This window comes from Triticum aestivum, chromosome 2B (assembly GCF_018294505.1).
Source record: "Triticum aestivum cultivar Chinese Spring chromosome 2B, IWGSC CS RefSeq v2.1, whole genome shotgun sequence".
NCBI classification, from domain to species: Eukaryota; Viridiplantae; Streptophyta; class Magnoliopsida; order Poales; family Poaceae; genus Triticum; species Triticum aestivum.
This window is the reverse complement of record NC_057798.1, coordinates 121,327,830-121,347,329: the sequence shown is the minus strand read 5'-3', so window position 1 is coordinate 121,347,329 and position 19,500 is coordinate 121,327,830. Positions and strand designations below refer to the sequence as shown.

Genomic DNA, 19,500 nt, shown 5'->3' with positions numbered 1-19,500 from the left:
GCCCAATCAGATTCAATAGGCACGGATGCACGCGGTTCAGAGCCTGTAGCCGGAGACGAGTCCGGGGGTCCGATGATACCGGCCTCATAGGAGGTGAGGTTAGTGTTCGGCTCTATCGCCGCTGAGGGTGCGGCCTCCTTGGCGGGGTCCATCCACCCGTCCTCGGATGGCACGATCTGCTCCGGATTGAACGCTGGGGCGGCCGCAGGTGTGATCTCCTGAACACCGTCCGATGGCAGATCTAAGTCATGATCGTCCTGATTGTTTGGCGCACCTGACATGGGCTCGAATCCGTCGAAGATCAAGTCTCCGCGGATGTTAGCAGTGTAGTTTAAACTTCCAAACCCGACCTGATGGCCAGGGGCATAGCTATCGATCTGCTCCAGATGGCCAAGCGAGCTGGCCCGCAGTACGAAGCCGCCGAATATGAAGATCTGTCCGGGGAGGAAAACCTCACCCTGGACCGCATCGTTCAAGATGATTGAAGGAGCCATCAAGCCTTATCATGACGACACAGTGGAACTCTCAATGAAAGCACCAATGTCGGTGTCAAAACCGGCGGATCTCGGGTAGGGGTCCCGAACTGTGCGTCTAAGGCTAATGGTAATAGGAGGCGGGGGACACAATGTTTACCCAGGTTCGGGCCCTCTCGATGGAGGTAATACCCTGCTTCCTGCTTGATTGATCTTGATGATATGAGTATTACAAGAGTTGATCTACCACGAGATCATAGAGGCTAAACCCTAGAATCTAGCCTATGATTATGATTGTTCCTGTCCTACGGACTAAACCCTTCAGTTTATATAGACACCGGAGGGGGCTAGGGTTACACAGAGTTGGTTAGAGAGAAGGAGATCTACATATCCGAATTGCTAAGCTTGCCTTCCATGCAAAGGAGATTCCCACCCGGACACGGGACGAAGTCTTCAATCTTGTATCTTCATAGTCCAACAGTTCGGCCAAAGTATATAGTCCGGCTGTCCGAGGACCCCCTAATCCAGGACTCCCTCACCAGCCTTAAAAGAAGTAGCCAATTTTTGGCAACTTTTGAAATTACCAATTGTTGGATTGCCAAGTATTGGCAATGCCAAATGTTGGCATCAAACCAATTAGCCTTGAAGCAAATGATAGAACATGTAGTTGCTATTGTTGGCCATGTTCATGGTACCACGCCTACGAACAACAACGATGTTGTTTAGCCTGGTTCGATGGTGTGAAGGATCTGATGTCAAGATCTTTTATGCTCTCTTGTTATCTTTGGTTTGAATCTCATACTTTGTTGTAATCCTGCAACTATCTTTCGTCATAGCTCAAAACTAATTTGGCTAGTGCTTATAATTTTTTTGCACCATAGTGGGTGCTCGAGAGCAAGCAGTCAACATCAGATTTCCTATTAGTCCTTCAAGTCGCTACCTTCATTCTCATCCCCTATATTGTTTTCTTAACAGGTTTATTTTTTTGGCATGGGGCCTTACATGCTTTATAGCCTAACAATGCTTGGTCCGAGGGTGATCTGTCACTAGGGGGTCCGCTTTAGATCCATGCCAGAATAAGCTTCAGCGCTCGAGTTCATCAACGAGCTGCGTGATCCTCCCCATAGTAGCATGCAGCTCCCTCGCCCTTTCGCTAGAGTGATGGAGGTCGATCAGCCGCTCGGGTTGTGGCTGCGTGTGTGCAGCTGCTGTAATGGTGTCGTGTGGGTGAACGTTGAGTTCCTCGCACCTTGCATCATGTTCCTTAGGTGCAGGTGGAAAACCTTCGCCCGCGCCCACTATCTTGCAGAGGGGCGCGTCCTCCGCTTCAAGTTGGTGGAGACTAACACGCTTCCATCAAGATCTTCGGGCCTTCAAGCGCTCGTCTTGGGTACTGCGTGCAAAGCTCGAGTGACGTGAAAGCTCCTCCTCGAGCGACAATGACAAGGAGGACCCAAACGGTGAAGACAGCGACGGTGAGCCCCCGGTCGTCTAGTCCAAACACAGCAAGTCGGACTCCGGCTGAACGCCGGCCGCACCATCATCACCAGCTGAGCGCCGACAGCACCATCATCAATAGCTGAGCACCAAAAGCAATGGTAGAGAATGTTCTACTAGATTGTTCTCTAGAAAGCACGTGCTCTGAAGCTCCTAATCACTGTATATGTTCTACTAGATTGTTCTCTACAAAAAGCAACACATAAAAGATTCCTGCAGTTTGCGTGGAAAAGATTCCATAATTGAATTGTCTCTCTATGAGAAACGGAAATTTGAGAATATAGAGAACACTTTGGACTTTTTTTAAGAAGACAATTCCATGCATACTTATTGTAGTCATCAATAACACTTAAATAGTATGTGTGAGTGACCAATAATGGAAGAATGTGTTGGTCCCCTGACATCAGAAATGAAAAACTTGGTGACTAATGTCTACTACACAACCTTCTTCTTGTAGACGTTGTTGGGCCTGCAAGTGCACAGGTTTGTAGGACAATAGCAAATTTCCCTCAAGTGGATGACCTAAGGTTTATCAATCCATAGGAGGCGTAGGATGAAGATGGTCTCTCTCAAACAACCCTGCAACCAAATAACAAAGAGTCTCTTGTGTCCCCAACACACCCAATACAATGGTAAATTGTATAGGTGCACTAGTTCGGCGAAGAGATGAAGATACAAGTGCAAAATAGATAGTAGATAAAGGTATTTGTAATCTGAAATAATAAAAACAGCAAGGTAACAAGTGGTAAAAGTGAGGTAAACAGTATTGCAATGATAGGAAACAAGGCCTAGGGTTCATAATTTCACTAGTGCAAGTTCTCTCAACAATAATAACATAGATAGATCATATAACAAGCCCTCAACATGCAACAAAGAGTCACTCCAAATCCACTAATAGCGGAGAACAAACGTAGAGATTATGGTAGGGTACGAAACCACCTCAAAGTTATTCTTTCGGATCGATCTATAAAAGAGTTCGTACTAGAATAACACCTTAAGACACAAATCAACCAAAACCCTAATGTCACCTAGATACTCCATTGTCACCTCAAGTATCCGTGGGCATGATTATACGATATGCGTCACACAATCTCAGATTCATCCAACCTACATAAAAGTACTTCAAAGAGTGCCCCAAAGCTACTACCGGAGAGTCAAGAACGTGTGCCAAACCCTATGCATAGGTTCCCAATGTCACGAAACCCGCAAGTTGATCACCAAAACATACATCAAGTGGATCGCAAGACATACATCAAGTGTTCTCATAAAAGTCTCAATCCGATAAGATAACTTCAAAGGGGGAACTCAATTCATCACAAGAGAGTAGAGGGGGAGAAACATCATAAGATCCAACTACAATAGCAAAGCTCGGGATACATCAAGATCGTGCCATAGAGGGAACACGAGAGAGAACACGAGAGAGAGAGAGAGATCAAACACATAGCTACTGGTACAAACCCTCAGCCCCGAGGGTGAACTACTCCCTCCTCATCATGGATAGCACCGGGATGATGAAGATGGCCACCGGTGATGGGATCCCCCTCCGGCAGGGTGCTGGAACGGGCTCCCGAGAGGTTTTTGGTGGCTACAGAGGCTTGCGGTGGCGGAACTCCCGATCTATCTTCTTCTCTGGAAGTTTTACAATACGTAGGTATATGTGGGTGCAGGGAGTACGTCGGTGGAGCTACGGGGGGGGGGGCACGAGTCAGGGGGCGCACCCAGGGGGCGCCCCCCACCCTCGTGGCCAGCTCTCGTATCTTCTGACATAGAGTCCAAGTCTATCCGGTGGCTTTCCTTCCAAAAATAACTTCTCCAGTTGATTTTGTTCCGTTTTGACCCGTCTTATATTCCTTTTCATCGAAACACTGAAATAGGCATAAAACAGCAAATCGGGGCTGGGCCTCCGGTTAATAGGTTAGTCCCAAAAATAATATAAAAGTGTATAATAAAGCCCATAATCATTTAAAACACATAGTAATATAGCATGAATGCTTCATAAATTATAGATACGTTGGAGACGTATCAGCATCCCCAAGCTTAATTCCTACTCGTCCTCGAGTAGGTAAATGATAAAGAAAGAATTTATGAAGTGTGAATGCTAGAGGTGCACAAGTTTGATCAACGATAATTTCAATCACCTTTACTAGAATCATTATATGTCATAACAGTAGTTCAACTCATAAAACTTTTCACAAACTAGTAACAAGCAATTCACATGTTAAAGCATAGGCCATAAACATTCTTGAAAACTAGCAAACTTCATTCTTAGTCATCAAAACAATTGCAATTCATCTTTATTTTCAGGAATAGCAAACTCCACATACTCAACTATCATATAGTCTTCTACAATTGCTAACACTCACGCAATACTTGTGGTTATGAAGTTTTAATCAGACATAGAGAAAGATTGGGGCTTATAAGGTTGCCTCCAAACGTATTCACCTTTGGGTGATGTCAACAATAATAGTTCATGCTAACGTACATCCAATTGGATATATATATCAGGATCACCCTAACACAAAGTGCTTGCCAAAGGATAAAATGAAAAGAGGGAAAGGTGAAGATCACCTTGACTCTTGCATAAAGTAAAAGATATGCCCTTCGCAGAGGGAAGCAGGGATTTGTAGAGGTGCCAGAGCTCAATTTTGAAATAGAGATAAATAATTTTGAGAGGTATGATCTCATTGTCAACATAACAACCCAGAGTTCCAAATATCTTCCATACTACATACATTATAGGCGGTTCCCACACAGAATGGTAAAAGTTTATACTCCCCCAACCACCAACAAGGATCAAACCATGGCTTGCTCGAAACAACGAGTGCCTCCAACTAACAACAATCCTGGGGGAGTTATGTTTAATTATTTTGATTTGATTTTGATCTTTTTGATCATGGGACTGGGCATCCCAGTTGCTGCCACTTTCTTGTGAATGAGGAGCGGAGTCCACTCCTCTTGAGAATAGTCCACCTAGCATGGAAGACACTGACAGCCCCTAGTTGCTACATGAGCAATTCGGGCATACAAAACAGATTATAATTTGAATGTTTAGAGTTTGGCACATGCAAATTTACTTGGAACGGCAGGTAAATACCATATATAGGTAGGTATGGTTGACACTCATGGCAAAACTGGGTTTAAGGATATTGGATGCACAAGCAGTATTCCCGCTTAGTACAGATATTTAGGCTAGCAAGGGGAGAAAGGCAAGCTCAACATGTTTGAATGATCCATGACAATATACTTTAACTGAGATGCGAGAAAACATAACCCATTATGTTGTCTTCCTTGTCCAACATCAACTCTTTAGCATGTCATACTTAATGAGTGCTCACAATTATAAAAGGTGTCTATGATAATATATTTATATGTGAAATCTCTCTTCCTTCAATATTCTTTCATGAATTGTTCAAATGACTAATACAATGCTTGCTAACCGTCAATAAATTTACAACCTCTACTTCTTAGATGTGAAGTCATTACTCCCCATGGAATAAGCAAATGAGGCATATATAATTTCAGATTCATGACAATCAACTCATTCAACAATTTACTCATAGGATATAAGTGAAGCACACGAGTAAATGAAAAACTACTCCAAAAAGATATAAGTGAAGATCAATGAGTAGTCGAATAATTATGCAACTATGTGAAGACTCTCCCATTTAATAATTTCAGATCTTGATACTTTATTCAAACAGCAAGCAAAGCGAAAGAAAACTACATTGCAAGGATAGCACAACTCATGTGAAGAAGCAAAAACTTAGGCTCAACCGATACTAACCGATAGTTGTTGAAGAAGAAAGGTGGGATGCCTACTGGGGCATCCCCAAGCTTAGATGCTTGAGACTTCTTGAAATATTATCTTAGGGTGCCTTGGGCATCCCCAAGCTTGAACTTTTGTGTCTCCTTAATTTCTCTCATATCATGGTTTCTCTTTTTATCAAAATCTTCATTCACAACAAACTCAACAAGAACTTCTGAGATAGGTTAGTATAAGCCAACGCACAACCTTATCATTTTCTACTGTAACAAATCACTAAAATTATTATTCAGCATTTAATACTAAATGTATCTGCATATTTAAAACTCCTATTCTCAAATAGAATCATTAAACAAGCAAACATATGCAAACAATGCAACCATAATAGCAATCTGCCAAAATAGTAGAGTCAGTAAAGAATGCAAGAGTATCAATACTTCCCTGACTCCAAAAATTATGAACTAAAATTCCCACTGTAATAAATTTATCAGAGCTTAACATGCAAAAATATTCAACGTTATACCATTCTCCGACTTTTCTAAGGAATTTTTGCAACAGTGGTAAACTTTCTGTTTTCAAACAGCAACATGTATACTGGCAAAATAAGCATGGCAAAGGCTATCCTTGACTTTTTTTATTGAAACTAAAGATGCAGAACATTATTCTAACTAACAGCAAGCAAACAAGATAAAATTACGCTCCAAGCAAAACACATATCATGTGGTGAATAAAAATATAGCTCCAAGTAAAGTTACCGATGAACGAAGATGAAAGAGGGGATGCCTTACGGGGCATCCCCAAGCTTAGTTGCTTGGTTGTCCTTGAATATTACCTTGGGGTGCCTTGTTCATCCCCAAACTTAGGCTCTTGACACTCCTTATTCCATAGTCCATCGAATCTTTTACCCAAAACTTGAAAACTTCAACCACACAAAACTCAACACAAAACTCGTAAGCTCCGTTAGTATAAGAAAATAAAACCACCACTTAGATACTGTAATGAACTCATTCTAAATTCATATTGGTGTAATATCTACTTTACTCCAACTTATCTATGGTTCATACCCTCCGATACTACTCATAAATTTATCAAAATAAGCAAACAACACAATGAAAACAGAATCTGTCAAAAACAGAACAGTCTGTAGTAACCTGTATCAAACGTATACTTAAGGAACCCCAAAAATTATGAAATAAATTTCTGGACCTGAGAAATTTGTCTATTAATCATATGGAAAAATAATCAACCTAAAATCACTCTCCAGTAAAAAATGGCAGCTAATCTCGTCAGCGCTAAAGTTTCTGTTTTTCACAGCAAGATCGCATAAACTTCACCCAAGTCTTCCCAAAGGTTCTACTTGGCACTTTATTGAAACAAAAGCTATAAAAAATGATTACTACAGTAGAATAATCATGTGGACACACAAAAACAGTAAGGATAAATATAGGGTTGTCTGCCAACAAGCGCTTTTCTTTAATGCCTTTTTAGCTAGGCATGATGATGGCAATGATGCTCACATAAAAGATAAGAACTGAAACATAACGGGAGCATCATGAAGCATATGACTAGCACATTTAAGTCTAACCCACTTCCTATGCTTAGGGATTTTGTGATAAAACAACTTATGGGAAAAATAATCAACTAGCATAGGAAGGTAACACAAGCATAGCTTCAAGAATTTAAGCACATAGGGAGGAAACTTGATATCATTGCAATTCCTACAAGCATATGTTCTTCCCTCATAATAATTTTCAGTAGCATCATGAATGAATTCAACAATATAACCAGAACCTAAAGCATTCTTTTCATGATCTACAAGCATAGAAAATTTACTACTCTCCACATAAGCAAAATTCTTCTCATGAATAGTAGTGGGAGTATCATGAGAGACTTGAACACTAAAAATTGTTTCCACATCAAAAGAGTAGTGTTCAGAAAAAGGGTAATCATAATCATGACAAGATTTGTAAATATAATCCTCACTAATTTTTATAGCATAAGTTTCATCACAATAATCATTATAAGTAGCAACTTCGTTCTCATCATAATCGATTGAAACCTCTCCCAAGATAGTGGAATCGCTAAATAAAGTTGACACTCTTCAGAATCTACTTTCATGTTCATCACAATAAGATTAAACATCCTCCAAAATAGTGGGATCACTACTTCCTAAAGTTGACACTCTTCCAAACCCACTTTCATCAATATAATCATCATAAGTAGGAGGCATGCTATCATCATAACAACTTTGCATATCAAAACTTGGGATGCTAAAAATATCATCTTCACTGAATGTAGCATCCCCAAGCTTGGGACAAACATTAATTTCAGCAAATATATTCTCAAATATTTCATCCCAATCAAACATATCTTCCCCAAGCTTGGTCCCTTTCATATCATAAGCATAATCACTCTCATCATTAAAAATATAGATAGCACCAATAGTATAGCAATTATCATCATCACAATGAGTAGTAGGAGCAACATCATTTGGGAGGGATACCTTTCTACCTTTGTTGCTCCTTCTTTTCTTCTTCTTCTTCACATTATGTGTGGGTTCAACCTTCCTCTTTGAGCTCCTTATTGATGAGATTGGTTGAATAGAAGGCTCCCCCTCATTACCTGATTCATCATAAGAAATAATAGGAGGATATTGGGAGGTCTCTTCCCTTTCATTAGTATTCTCTTTATCCTCTATTTCTTTTCTTTTCTTTATGTAATTGGCAATATAAGGATTTTCAATGCAATTCACCGCACAATACATATAAATTTCTTCTAGATCAAAGCCAAGAAGTTTGTAACGGGCAAATTCTGGAAGATCATTAGTTAAACGTTTCATTTCTTCATAACCCATAAGCAAGCTAAGTTCATTATAATTTGAAAGGGAAATCAACTCATCACAATTTTTGGACACGATTAGATCGTGAAACAATTTGCATTGGATAGCTAAATGACCACTTTCATTGCAAAGTCCACAAGTACGGCCAAGATAATGTAAATCTTCAGCACAAACATCTAGCCTTTCTTGCAACAATTTAGTTTCTAAGTACTTATGCCTCTTGCAATATCTATCTTCCCTATTTGGTGTGTCCATGCAAATCCAATCTACTCCACAAAAATCAACATGCTTATAGGAGACATTTTCATCATTACTAGTACAATCATCATTAGTACTATGGATATTCAAGGAGTTCATACTAACAACATTGCAATCGTGCTCATCATTCAAAGATTTAGTGCCAAACATTTCAATATTCTTCTAACACTTTGGCACAATTTTCCTTTCCATCATACTCACGAAAGATATTAAAAAGATGCAGCGTATGAGACAAACTCAATTCCATTTTTTGTAGTTTTCTTTTATAAACTAAACTAGTGATAAAACAAGAAACAAAAACATTCAATTGCAAGATCTAAAGATATACCTACAAGCACTCACCTCCCCGGCAACAGCGCCAGAAAAGAGCTTGATGTCTACTACACAACCTTCTTCTTGTAGATGTTGTTGGGCCTGCAAGTGGACAGGTTTGTAGGACAGTAGCAAATTTCCCTCAAGTGGATGACCTAAGGTTTATCAATCCGTAGGAGGCGTAGGATGAAGATGGTCTCTCTCAAACAACCCTGCAACCAAATAACGAAGAGTCTCTTGTGTCCCCAACACACCTAATACAATGGTAAATTGTATAGGTGCACTAGTTCGGCAAAGAGATGAAGATACAAGTGCAAAATAGATAGTAGATAAAGGTATTTGTAATCTGAAATAATAAAAACAGCAAGGTAACAAGTGGTAAAAGTGAGCGTAAATGGTATTGCAATGATAGGAAACAAGGCCTAGGGATCATACTTTCACTAGTGCAAGTTCTCTCAACAATAATAACATAGATAGATCATATAACAAGCCCTCAACATGCAACAAAGAGTCACTCCAAAGCCACTAATAGCGGAGAACAAACGTAGAGATTATGGTAGGGTACGAAACCACCTCAAAGTTATTCTTTCGGATCGGTCTATAAAAGAGTTTGTACTAGAATAACACCTTAAGACACAAATCAACCAGAACCCTAATGTCACCTAGATACTCCATTGTCACCTCAAGTATCCGTGGGCATGATTATACGATATGTGTCACACAATCTCAGATTCATCCAACCTACATAAAAGTACTTCAAAGAGTACCCCAAAGCTACTACCGGAGAGTCAAGAACGTGTGCCAACCCCTATGCATAGGTTCCCAATGTCACGAAACCCGAAAGTTGATCACCAAAACATACATCAAGTGGATCGCAAGACATACATCAAGTGTTCTCATAAAAGACTCAATTCGATAAGATAACTTCAAAGGGGGAACTCAATTCATCACAAGAGAGTAGAGGGGGAGAAACATCATAAGATCCAACTACAATAGCAAAGCTCGGGATACATCAAGATCGTGCCATAGAGGGAACACGAGAGAGAACACGAGACAGAGAGAGAGAGAGAGAGAGAGAGAGAGAGAGAGAGAGATCAAACACATAGCTACTGGTACATACCCTCAGCCCTGAGGGTGAACTACTCCCTCCTCGTCATGGATAGCGCCGGGATGATGAAGATGGCCACCGGTGATGGGATCGCCCTCCGGCAGGGTGCCGGAACGGGCTCCCGAGAGGTTTTTGGTGGCTACAGAGGCTTGCAGCGGCGGAACTCCCGATCTATCTTCTTCTCTGGAAGTTTTACGATACATAGGTATATATGGGTGCAGGGAGTATGTCCGTGGAGCTACGGGGGCCCCACGAGGCAAGGGGGCGCGCCTAGGGGGCGGGCCCCCCACCCTTGTGGCCAGCTCCCGTATCTTCTGACGTAGGGTCCAAGTCTATCTGGTGGCTTTCCTTCCAAAAATAACTTCTCCAGTTGATTTTGTTTCTTTTTGACCCCGTTTGATATTCCTTTTCCTCGAAACACTGAAATAGGCATAAAACAGCAAATCTGGGTTGGGCCTCCGGTTAATAGGTTAGTCCCAAAAATAATATAAAAGTGTATAATAAAGCCCATAATCATTTAAAACACCTAGTAATATAGCATGAATGCTTCATGAATTATAGATACGTTGGAGATGTATCAGTGACATGGACACGCTTATATATTTAGGATAACCAAGATGATGAATCTTTTCTTTCTTACAAGCATACCATGGCTCGCTATATGAATCACTTGAGCATGGAAGCTTATTACTTTGAAGGACACAATTGACCATATCGAAAGAAGGATGATCGAAATAATGATGTCATTTTGTGGACGTAGGCTTGGACACTTGTAATCTTGTTTGGATGAAAGATATGACTATAGCTTGAGGGGCTACAAACCTCCTTCACATCTACTTTGATGAATTACCCTCCTCGTGGCATGATCTTGATAAAAAGAAAGGCAGGGTAAAATTTCATAACAGTTTATTATCAGTAGTTAGATAATGCATATAAATGAGATTTTGAGTGTCTTATGGAGCATGGAGAATTAGGGGTGTGAAAAATAATATTACCAATGTAGTGTAATGGCCATATACCTACTCTATTTGAGGTATAAATGTACTAGTTCATGTCAACGCTCTATATGGTCATTGTCGAGCGAGCACACTTGTTGGAGGCGTAGATGTCGTTGAAGTGGTACAAGCACTAGTGCCCGGCTGAAAGTTACTACTTACTTGGACTACATAACTAAGTCTGGAAGTAAGTATGCGTTGGTGAATACAATGACTACATACCACTAGGTTATAAAGCAACAATAGTCATCCAACCTGCTGTATATATGGGATAACATACAACACATGTGTTGCAAAAAATGGGCAGAACTTATCCACACAGTGCATATGAATTGTAGTTTAATTGCTTGTACATATTAGTAGATTTTTAGTTTTTGATTACCACTGCATCATGAGATAATTTATGTACTATGTTATTTATTGATATTTTCTTAACACGGTTATGGGACGTTGTACATGTTTGAATACCAATTCAACTTTAGAAAACGTTAAATGCATAATTAATTACGCAATATGTAGCTAAAAACATATATACATGCATGTTCTATGGTTTATTTTACAATCACAGAATGTTTTCTTCACCCAAAAAAATTGCCGATCAATTCTAAGCAAATTTTCAATTATAAAGAAATCCTATAATTTTAGGACGCATTAATGGGCTAGCTAGCACCACCATGCATATCTACGTAGAGAGTGAAAGGCTGTAAATGGACGCCAAAGTTACAGATGAGCATAGTGAAGGCCGGAAGGCTGCAACATGCTCATCCTGGCCGATCCTCCCCTATAAATCCACGCCTTCTCCCTGTTGATACCAGATTTTGGCACGGTCAATAACTTATTTAAGATGGCCTCAAATGGAGAAGTGATCTTCATGAAAGAGTTCCGTATTGTCGATATGAACATCTTTGAAGTTTGGGTCATCGCAGTCCGATTTCATCTTGAAGGCCGAAACTATGCTCAAAGTACTAAGATCTTATATTCAGAGTACAGTTTGGCTGATTAAGCCCCCAAGACGACCTCAAATGGAAACATTATTTACACGGATTGTCTTCGTCTCATCGAAACGATCGATTTTGATATAAAAATAGTTCCAGTCCGAGTTCGTATGCAAAAGTTAGAGCCATCGGAATACAGCTCTGTCAGGAGGCAAAAACTGGCGCGCCCCACCAGATACTCTGTCTGATGGGTAGCGCGAGGGATAGCCTGTTTTGCGCGACCGATTTGACCCTCAAGATTACCTCTGATCCAAAAACGTTCAACATAAAAGTTGTTCGTATCGTCGAAACGGTCAAGACTGCTTTTGGGATCGTTTCCATCCGAGATCGTTTACCACCACAAAAAAGACCCGCAAGATGCAGCCAGTTTAAACCGAACAGTTTTGGAAAGTTCGGACAAAACCAATCCGAATTTGACTAGAGTTTTGGACGTGAATCCAAGCCTTTTCCTTGCACGGGAAGTCCAGCCGCCTCTTATATACCTAAGGGGTGACGGCCGATTGAACAACACCAATCGAACAAACACATCTAATACTTTTTCGTGTTCATCTACTTTTATCTCTCCCCTTGTATCTTTCTTCTCGTTCTTCGTCGTTCTTCAAGATTGGAGGCTGTGAATCCACGAGGCTCTAGGGGCGGTAAGGCTGACCTCGAGCAGCCAATCGTTGCTGCAAGCCCTGACGGGGTCCCTCCCGGGCGAGCGGGGCGTCTGGTCCCAAAAGCGCCGGCTTGCTGTCTTGCGTATCGCGCTGGAAGTCGGCCTCCCGCGATGTGAGTTGCGGAGCATCTCCCTCGGCGCCGCGGATACACATCGACGTGTTCGTGTGACACGTTCCAGCGTCAACACACTTTTTGGCGACTCCGCTGGGGACGAAGCTTTGAACGGTCTCCGGCTCGTTCTTGCTACGAAGAGATCGTCATCTAGGGTTTGCAGTCTACAAAGGTAATATGAATACCCAATCTCTTTATGTAGATGCAAATAATTCATATGGTGTTACTAGATCGTTCAATGAGTATACTCTGTCGGTCAACCCTAGTTTGTTCAATCATGCAACTAACTACGTGCAAGGGCCAATTCAAAGTAATTTATATACTTCAACTTCTTATGATATTAGTAACATGCACCATATGTATCCCAACTCACATGCATCGGCAACCCAGCAAATTCATATGCTGATGAGCAACATGATGAGCTCGATTAATCAATTTGAAACACCCCAAGTTAGAATTTCCAATGCCATGCAAGAAAGTGTTTCACCCTTTTATTCATCGGCAACTAATGTGCAATATAATAGTCCAACCATGCCGATGAATGAGAGAATTGGCCATGCTAGTGGCTATTCGGCCAGTTACTCTCAACCGTCATATGCTACACCTCATGTTAGTAATTCTTCGGCACCATACACAACTGTAGATGCTCATAATTCGGCTTCACACCTTCCTGGTTATAGCCGAATGAATGTAAATTTTACAGGAGCAGTTGTGCCAAATATTGTAGAAGATGAGGTAGTGGTGGCTGCATTGAAGAATTTAGCCCAAAATAAGAGAATTAGTGCTCTTTGCCTTGAACAACATGAAAAGGGGCTATTTCCTGATTATGCTGCAATAAAAACTAGAGTTTTGCAAGAAGATGAATCTTGCTTTCAACTAGCCAAAAACAACAACTTCCCTTTTCCTCTACTAGTTTCACCCTTCAAACGGCAATGGTTCGCAAGAAGGTGCCCTCTGGTACATCGGCGAGGACTCCACCGTCATCGTACCTACGAGACGTGTCGCAACTACCTGATGAAGAAGGTGGGCGAGCTAGGCATCCTATGCAACACCAAGGCCTGCGTTCTGGTGTATGACGAAGGCGCATCAGAGCTGGATGTTTACTCGTCCCATGCCGAGGCGGTGGCAATCCTGAATCGGTACAAGACCATGCAGAACATGCCGCAGTTCAAGAAGACGAAGAGCCAGGGGGAGTTCCTCACAAAGTGCCTCGCCAAGCTCCAGCACCAGGCCAACAAGCTCCAGAGTGAGCATGAGGACCGCGACATTAGGGCCCTCCTACACAAGGCCATGCTCGGTGGCAACCTCAATGTCGAGGAGGTCACCATGGTTGGATGTACGTCGGGGGAGATCCACAAGAGACTCATCGAGCGCATCGCTAAAACAAACCCGCAGCCGCCGGTCTTCCAGCCCCAAGCGCCATACGTCACCGGGAGCGTCGACATGGGGCCTCCGCCGATATATCAAGCGCCTCCGCAATAGCAGGCAGGTGGGCAGCCACCGGTCTTCTAGCCTAGGCGCCATACATCGCCGGCAGCGCCAACATGGTGCCTTCATCGATGTATCAAGTGCCGCCACCGCACCAGGCGGGCGGGCAGCCATCGGTCTTCTAGCCCCAGGTGCCATACGGCACCGGCAATGCCGACATGGGACCTCCGCCGATGTATCAAGCGCCACCGCAGTAGAAGGCGGGCGGGCAGCCACCGGTCTTCCAGCCCCAGGCGCCATCCGTCGCTGGCAGCACCGACATGGGGCCTCCGCTGATGTATCAGGCGCCACCGCAGCAGCACGCGGGCTAACAGCTACCGGTCTTCCAGCCCCTGGTGCCATACGTTGCCAACAGCGTCGACATGGGGCCTCCGCCGATGTATCAGGATCCGCCGCACTAGTAGGAGGGCTGGAAGCCACCAGTCTTCCAGCCCCAGGCGCAGTACGTCACCGACAGCATCGACTTGGGATCTCCGTGAATGTATCAAGCATTGCAACAGCGGGAGGGCTGGTGTGACATGGTGAGGTCCAACGGGGACCACAACGCCCTGTTCTATAATGGAAACGGCTACAGTACTGGTGGCCACGACGACACCGGCACCAGCTTCTCCCTCGATGATATGATGTCATTCTGGGACGATATTGTGTTTGAGTTGTAGTGAGGCGCCGATCGTGGAACATCTTCTTCGAGTTGTTTTGCTCCCATATGTGAGGAGAGGATCCTCATACGTAGTGCATGGTCATGCGTCTAGTCTCATTTTATTTAGTTTTGGCATGGTTAAGCTGCATGAATGGCATCGTTAATAAGGATGGACGTTCGGTCTCGGTCATTCTCTTATTGGGCATCAAGATCTATAGAGGTAGATCAAGATGCTATGGTGTATATAGAACTTAACCATGGGAGAAGTGCTTAGCTTTGGGTTCAATCTTGCGGTGTCCTTACCCAGTGACAGAAAGGGTTGCAAGGCATGTATTGTATTGTTGCCATCGAGGATAAAAAGTTGGGGTTTATATCATATTGCATGAGTTGATCCCTCTACATCATGTCATCTTGCTTAATGTGTTACTCTATTCTTTATGAACTTAATACTCTAGATGCAGGCAGGAGTCGGTCGATGTGTGGAGTAATAGTAGTAGATGCAGGCAGGAGTCGGTCTACTTGTTGCGGACGTGATGCCTATATACATGATCATGCCTAGATAATCTCATAACTATTCGCTTTTCTATCAATTGCTCGACAGTAATTTGTTCACCCACCGTAACACTTATGCTATCTTGAGAGAAGCCTCTAGTGAAACCTATGGCCCCCGGGTCTATCTTTTATCGTATTTGCTTTCAATCTACTTTTATTTGCATTTTTACTTTTTGCATCTATAATATAAAATACCAAAAATATATTTATCTTATCATACTATCTCTATCAGATCTCACTTTCACAAGTGGCCGTGAAGGGATTGACAACCCCTTTATTGCGTTGGTTGCGAGTTCTTTGTTTGTTTGTGTAGGTGCATGGGACTTTTGAGGAGCCTCCTACTAGATTGATACCTTGGTTCTCAAAAACTGAGGGAAATACTTATGCTCCTATTGTTGCATCACCCTTTCCTCTTCAAGGAAAACCAACGCAAGCTCAAGACGTAGCAAGAAGGATTTTTGGCGCCGTTGCCGGGGAGGTCTTTGCTCAAGTCAAGACATACCAAGTACCCATCACAAACCCATCTCCATCGCATTTACATTATTTACCATTTGCCTCTCGTTTTCCTCTCCCCCACTTCACCCTTGACGTTTTATTCGCTCTCTCTTTCCCAATCTCCTCCTCTCTCTTTTCGCTTGCCTTTTTCTATTTGCTTGTGTGCCTGTTTGTCCTTATGGCTTTGCCTAAGAGTACTGACCACCTTCTTAGAAGGTTGGAAGAGATTGAATCAAATATTAGAAGCTTTATGAATTTGCAATTTGAGCATAATAATTTGTTCAGAAAAGAGCTTAAAGAACAAAAAGGTTTTTTGGGGTTTATGAATAAAGAGCTTGATGATATGAATAAAGAATTTTATGGTGTGAACTCTCAAATTACCCGGCTTGAAAATGCTATAGCCAAGATTTCTGATAAGCAAGCTTCTCCGAACCTCCAATAAGATGGCTGCCAAACCAGAAAAGTTAGAGCAAAATAATGATGAAGATCGTAAAGTTATTGATGTGTCTCCTATTAGATCTTTATTTTGCGATATGAATCTTGATAATAATGGGACTGGAGATGAATCAACTTTATTTAGAAGTTGTCCCAATAATTCGGAGTTTTTAGATCTTAATGCTAAATTTGGTAAAAGTGGGATTGGAGAGGTCATGACTTTAAATGGTATTGAACCCACTATCTCGGATTTCAAGGAATTTGATTATGATAATTGTTCTTTAGAAGGTTGTATTTCCTTGTTGCAATCCGTAATTCTCCTCATGCTTATAGTCAAAATAAAGCTTTTACCAAACATATCGTTGATGCCTTGATGCAATCTTATGATGAAAAACTTAATTTGGAAGTTTCTATACCTAGAAAACTTAATGATGAGTGGGAACCTACTATAAAGATTAGAATTAAAGATCATGAGTGTTTTGCTTTGTGTGATTTGGGTGCTAGTGTTTCCACGATTCCGAAAACTTTATGTGATATTCTAGGTTTCCATGATCTTGATGATTGCTCTTTAAATTTGCACCTTACGGATTCTACAATTAAAAAGCCAATGGGAAGTATCAATGATGTTCTCATTGTTGCAAATAGAAATTTGGTGCCCGTAGATTTTATCACTCTTGATATAGATTGCAATCTTTCTTGCCCTATTATTCTTGGTAGACCTTTCCTTAGAACGATTGGTGCGATTATTGATATGAAGGAAGGGAATATTAGATTCCAATTTCCATTAAAGAAAGCCATGGAGCACTTTCCAAGAAATAAAGTCAAATTACCTTATGAATCTATCATGCGAGCTACATATGAATTAAGTGCCAAAGATGGCACTACTTAGATCTATCTTCGCTTTTATGCCTAGCTAGGGGCGTTAAACGATAGCGCTAGTTGGGAGGCAACCCAATTTTATTTGTGTTTTTTGTTTTTGTTCCTGTTTAGTAATAAATTTTGCATCTACCTTCTGTTTAGATGTGTTTTTATGTTTTAGTTAGTGTTTGTGCCAAGTAGAACCTATAGGATAACCTATGATGATAGTTGATTTGATTCCTCTGAAAAACAGAAACTTTGTGCTCGCGAGAAAAAAATTCAATAAATCACAGAAACGTGCTTTTGCATTGATTCTTTTTGCTGTTGATCAATACACAAACTGTCCAGGACTTCCTATTTTGGTAGGATTTTTAGAGTTCCAAAAGTTTGCGTTAGTTACAGATTGCTACAGACTGTTCTGTTTTTGACAGATTCTGTTTTTCGTGTGTTGTTTGCTTATTTTGATGCATCTATGGCTAGTAAAATAGTTTATAAACCATAGAGAAGTTGGAATACAGTAGGTTTAACACCAAAATAAATAAAGAATGAGTTCATTACAGTACCTTATGTGGTGGTTTTGTTTTCTTTCACTAACGGAGCTTATAAGATTTCCTGTTGAGTTTTGTGTTGTGAAGTTTTCAAGTTTTGGGTAAAGTTTTTATGGACTGTATAATAAGGAGTGGCAAGAGCCTAAGCTTGGGGATGCCCATGGCACCCCAAGATATTCAAGAATAGCCAAAAGCCTAAGCTTGGGGATGCCCTGGGAAGGCATCCCCTATTTCGTCTTTGTTCATTGGTAACTTTACTTGGAGCTATATTTTTATTCGCCACATGATATGTGTTTTGCTTGGAGCGTCGTGTATTATATTAGTCTTTGCTTTTTAGTTTACCACAATCATACTTGCTGTACACACCTTTTGGGAGAAGCCCACTTGATTAGAATTTGCTAGAATACTCTATGTGCTTCACTTATATCTTTTGAGCTTGATAGTTTTTGCTCTAGTGCTTCACTTATATCTTTTAGAGCACGGCGGTGGATTAATTTTGAAGAAATTGCTAGTCTCTCATGCTTCACTTATATTATTTTGAGAGTCTTTTAGAACAGCATGGTATTTGCTATGGTTACACATTTGGTCCTAGAATGATGAGCATCCAAGTTGGGTATAATAAAAACTATCATCGGAAGTGAATTGGATACTATGATCAATTTGTTCCTTGATAATTGTTTTGAGATACAAAGGTAGTAATGTTAGGGTCATGCTAGTGGATAATTATGAAATTGAGAAATACTTTTGTTGAAGTTAGCAAGTCCCGTAGCATGCACGTATGGTAAAAGTTGTGTGACAAATTTGTTGCATGAGGTGCTCTTTTGATTGTCTTCCTTATGAGTGGCAGTCGGAGACGAGCGATGGTCTTTTCCTACCAATCTATCCCTCTAGGGGCATGCATAGTAGTACTTTGCTTCGAGGGCTAAGTAGACTTTTGCAATAAGTATATGAGTTCTTTATGACTAATGTGAGTCCATGGATATACGCACACTCATCCTTCCACTTTGCTAGCCTCTATTATACCGCGCAACTTTCACCGGTATCATGAACCCATTATTTACCTTCCTCAAAACAGCCACCATACCTACCTATTATGGCATTTCCATAGCCATTCCGAGATATGTTGCCATGCAACTTTCCACCATTTCGTTTATTATGACACATTTCATCATTGTCATATTTTTCTTTGCATGATCATGTAGTTGGCATCGTATTTGTGGCAAGGTCACCTTCATAATTTTCATACATGTCGCTCTTGATTCATTGCATATCCCGGTACACCGCTGGAGGCATTCATATAGAGTCATATTTTGTTCTAGCTTTGAGTTGTAATTCTTGAGTTGTAAATCCATAAAAGTGTGATGATCTTCATTATTAGAGCATTGTCTCGGTGAGGAAAGGATGATGAAGACTATGATTCCCCCACAAGTCGGGATGAGACTTCGGACTTTACAAAAAGAAAAAAGAAGAAGA

At 41.4% G+C, this 19,500-nt stretch overlaps 1 pseudogene; it reads left to right on the top strand.

Moving 5' to 3' along the window:
• The first annotated feature begins 1,634 nt into the window (after nt 1-1,634).
• LOC123039087 (uncharacterized) lies at nt 1,635-14,528 on the top strand (annotated as a pseudogene).
• The last annotated feature ends 4,972 nt before the right edge of the window (nt 14,529-19,500 follow it).